The following is a 5,170-nucleotide window of genomic DNA, read 5'->3' on the forward strand; positions in this document are numbered from 1 at the left end:
TTTAGCTTCTTTTGACTACCGCTGCACATTGAGTGGATGTTTTCAGACAACTATTCACAATGACTCCAAGATCTCTTTCTTGAGTGGTGACAGCTAATTTAGATCCCATCCTTTGGTAGCTATAGCTGGGATTACGTTTTCCAATGTGCATTACTTTGCATATATCAACCATGAATTTCATCTGCCATTTTGTTGCCCAGTCACCCAGTTTTGTGAGATCCCTTTGTAACTCTTCACAGTCTGCTTTGGACTTAACTATCGTGAGTAGTTTTGCATCATCTGCAAATTTTGCCACCTCACTGTTTACCCCTTTTTCCAGATCATTTATGAATATGTTGAATAGGACTGGTCCCAGTACAGACCCCTGGGGGATACCGCTACTTACCTTTCTCCATTCTGAAAACTGATCATTTATTTGTTTCCTATCTTTTAACCAGTTACTGATCCATGAGAGGACCTTCCCTCTTACCCCATGACAGCTTACTTTGCTTAAGAGCCTTTGGTGAGGGACCTTGTTGATCTTTAATATATTAATATGCAAACTAATCAAGGAATTTGCATGTGCACATTTTCTTATTTTCTGAAGAAGTGAAACACATGAAGTCTTAAGATTCCCCAAGTGCAATACTGTGCATCCTTCCCATTCATTAGCTTCATGTTGTAAAAAATAATGCTAGATTCTAAGAAACAGCCTCATATAGAACAAAGATGGTTGCTGCAAAAATGAGTCTGCCAAGTTATTTGTGTATGGTGAGAATAAGAATCACATGATGCGAGAGAAGCATGACTAGCTGATATCTGTTACATACTATTGAAAAGGGAAAACAGAATGAAATCATTCAGTCACATTACCCCATAGTAGACAGATAAGAAAGGGTATAACATTGGAATCACAAACATGCAAGTGAAAGTTATCAAGCTATACAATACATTGTGTAAATGTTTCTGGGTGGAAAGCTGGAATTTAATTTTAATGATTCTTTCTAAAAATGTGTTTGCTTTGATTTCCGGGGGATGTATTATTACTAATAGAGACACAACCAGCAACATTTGTGATTCCTGGCAACCATTCTTATGCTCAGTCCATTAGTCTCTCCATATACAGATGCTCCCTTTTTATTTTTAGTGGAGGTTCATCAAGTGGATGTGAAAATTAAAATGCAGTTAATATTAGAGGTTCAAAAATCTAGCATAATTTTTTACTAAAGATATTCAAAGTACTATATATCTGGGTATATATAACATATATCCACACAAAAAATTGTACTTTGTGTATCAGTTAAGACTAACATACCTAACACATGGCCTCAAAAGCAAGGAAATGAAAAGTTAAGCCATCATTCTGCTCCTCCACCCACAGATACACACATCTCACCATTACCACAACCACCACAGACAATGCAGGGTCTCCCTTGCCCCAGTAGAAATGCCAGTCATCCACCACCTCCTTTCTCAGACTGCCCTCCCAACCATCATCAGACCAGGCTCTGGCTCCCCACTGCCTTTCTTCCCCTCCCGCTCTGCCAGTGTCCCTTCTGCACAGCTCTGGGAAGCCATATTCCCTGAAGTTCGTAAATATGTATGTAAAATACAAGGCAGGAAGGTATTTGACTTTAAAAACCAAAGAGTTTGTTTCTGAAAGTGACAGAGACCTATTTTTTTTTTCAGCTAAAGGAAACCACCATGACAGGAAGAATGTACCATTTCCTCTTGAATAGACTCATTGTCAGTGTCAGCAGCTCACGTTTATCCAGATATGACTGTTGCTATGTTGACACGCTTTCATGTGCACACACAGACACATGCTGTGAAATGGACCCGTATGTTTTAAGTAGCCTAAATAGGACACTGTGGTACTGACGACAGGTAAGTCAGGCTATCATACAATGAGGGCTTTTATAATAAACCAGTAAGTCACTGCTGGTGACTGCTGAGCTTGGCTCCTTTTGAAGATTAGTAAGAATTTGCCAGTTGTTCTATTTGTATGTTCCACTTGTCTAGGGTTGAACTTGTTTGGAATAGTTCCCCTACCTCTGAACATATGAATGTATATCCACCAACAAATAATTCAAAGACACACAGTGAGTGAGGTAATATCTTTTACTGGACCAACCTCTGTTGGTGAGAGAGACAAGATTTCAAACTTACACAGAGGTCTTCTTCAGGTCTTCTTGGTGTCAGCTCGAAAGCTTGTCTCTCTCACGAACGTTGGTCCAGTAAAAGATACTACCTCACTCACCTTGTCTCTCTAAGATCCTAGGAGCAACACAGCTACAACAACACTACATACAACAAGTAATTCAGGCAATTTTCTGAAGCTAATGCTAACAAAAGTTCCATTGAGGAGGAGAGAGAAAGAGCCTTGCTGAAAAGAAGTTTTGACAGACCCTTGAAAAAGGCTCAAATACATTTGACATTCCTCTTACAATACTCACATTTTCACTTGTGGCGAGCACTCTTCATTACCTTTGTCATGCGTCCTAACTTCTTGTTAACTTTTCTCATTTTACCCACCTGTCTACTATGGTGTTTTCCCCTCTAGATTTTTAGCTACCATCCTTCCTCCACTATCGACTCTTTCCAACCTCATTTACAGTTGATATCTGGCTTTCCTATGCTGGGGCAATTTATCTGAGTTGTGGAATCTAGAGCCAAGGCAACACAAGGCCCATGCCAAATTTAGTCCTTCGCAGAGTTTGGTTTTCATCTTATGTAACCTCCTCACTTTTTTATAATTATTTTTTGCATTATAGTAGCATCTAGAAGCCACATTTAAGATTGGAGCTCCATTCTGCTAGACACTGTACAAACACATTGATTATGACTACACTAGGAAAAAATACGTTAATGTGCATGAGCTAACACTGTTAAAAACCTAATATAGAAAAGAGGCCCAATGGTGCCAAATGGCAACAGGTTCACTATTCTATGTCAGCAACTCCTATCACACCTGCCAAATTCATTACATCCAACACACTGCTTTCATTGTACTTATCCAAAAAGTATCTTGTAAGTTATCAAATGAAAGCTTACCTCATACTGGTCATAATAAGCATTGCGAGATGAATGTGTGGTTGGTGTGCAAGGAGTTATGTGTGCCCATTAAAATACGTTTTAAACGGTGTAACCAGGCAGAGTTGACAAACAGGTTTTTTTCAGACAGGAGATGCAAAGTATATCTCTGTCTCGTCTAAATCAAGCCAACACAGTGGAAGCTCCATTTGCATGTGAAGTCAACAGGAAAAACAGGCTGACGGGGGGGGGGGGAATGTGAAACCAACCGGAAGAGAACACTGGAGAACAAGCAATGGGGGAAAAGAGTCTCATCTGGGGGTGCACTTCAAAATGGAGCATTTCAAAGGCTTTGCAGATTAAAGATAATGGAAAAGGGCCCCTTTCTTATCCTTCACTAAACAAGCGAAAAAGATAGTGCAGATTGCATTCGTGAAAAAGCTGGATCCTGGCACTGCAGGCTAGCGACGCTGGGATGTTGCTTTGGGTGAGAAATTGCTTTAGACGAGGATTTTAGCCTGTTAGAGTTAACTTTGGAGTCTACAAAGCGAGTTATCCCTTTTGTTTTACATCTAACCTGTTGTTCTTATTATCCTTGCTCACTATCTCTTAAATGTTAATCTTTTTAAGTAAACATAATTTGTTTTCACTATAAGTAGATTCCAATGCTGCGTTGTTATAAAGGACTTTATCCTGAGTTGTACCAGGCAAGCTCAGTGTACATTGTGTCTTCAAAAACAGTTTACCTGGTTATTTCTATGAGTGTCCAGTGACAGGGGCTGGATACTACAGAGAGGGATGCTGGCAGAGGTTCTTGGGGGTTGATGCGTATCTGTCACTAGCCTGTACAAGATTGGGTGAGGTCTGCAGAGACAAATCAATGCTTGTCTGTGGCCAGAGGCTGTTAGTTTCAGGGAGCTGAGCTGCAGCAGGCACCAGGGAAGCCTTCTTCCCTCTAAGGACAGGTGATGGTGAGGAGCCTCACAACACTGAGTACCCCTGGAAAGCATCACAAGATACTAGCTTGGGTAGCCTAGTGTTTACCGTCACTAGCTAAAACTACAACTTGCTTAGGATTTCAACACATGGTACTAATGTGTTAACAACACACAGTTTTAAATCATTTAAATCAGCTTCTGTACCAGGTGACTGGAGGATAGCTAATGTGATGCCAATTTTTAAAAAAGGCTCCAGAGGAGATCCCAGCAATTACAGGCCAGTAAGTCTAACTTCAGTACCAGGCAAATTGATTGAAACTATAGTAAAGAACAGAATTATCAGACACACAGATGAACACCATTTGTTGGGCAAGAGTCAAAATGGTTTTTATAAAGGGAAATCATACCTCTCCAATCTACTAGTATTCTTTGAGGGGATCAACAATCATATGAACAAGAGTGATCCGGTGGATATAATGTACTTAGATTTTCAAAAACCTATTTCATTCATCTCCACGTCCACAATATGCATTGATATAAACATGCAAGAGAGAAGACTATTGAGGCTTGGTCAGTACTAGCAGTGGGTCGGAGGTTCAAACTTTTCAGATGACTTGGGGACAGATTTTTTAAGGTATTTAGGTTCCTAAAGATGCAGATAGCCACCTAGTTGCCTAACTCCCATTTATCTCATTGGGAGTAGATGTCTAGGTGCTTTTAAAAAAATTGCACTAGGCACCTTTAAAAATCTGGCCAGAAGTACCTTTCTGCATCTTTCCACACCTAAACACCATTAAAAATCTGGGCCCGGGTCCTTCCCAATGACCCGCTCCCCACAGGTCCAAATGTGCCATGTCACTCCAGTGAAACAATCAGAATAGTACCAGTTAAGATGATGCCACTTATCCTCTAGGAACTGAACTACAATCAGCCAACTCATTTTGTAAAGATGGTGAGTGAGAAACATCCTATATTTGAATCTGTGATATAGAGGAGAAAGGCTGTGTATACCATTACCATTACCAATCTCTAACTGGAGGCTGCAAAAAATTAAGTGTCTCTATGTTACAGTTTTTCTCGGGTCTAATATAAATGATCTGAAGTAGTATGGAGCACACTTGGGGAAATATATTGTGTTAGGTAAAGGGGGTTTTCATTTTCAGAGCTATTTATAATTTTTTACTATTTCCTTTGGGGTGGCTTTCATATTATTTTTATCT

Source organism: Terrapene carolina, unplaced genomic scaffold (genome assembly GCF_002925995.2).
Source record: "Terrapene carolina triunguis isolate 2854851 unplaced genomic scaffold, T_m_triunguis-2.0 Scaffold120, whole genome shotgun sequence".
Classification (NCBI taxonomy): Eukaryota; Metazoa; Chordata; order Testudines; family Emydidae; genus Terrapene; species Terrapene triunguis.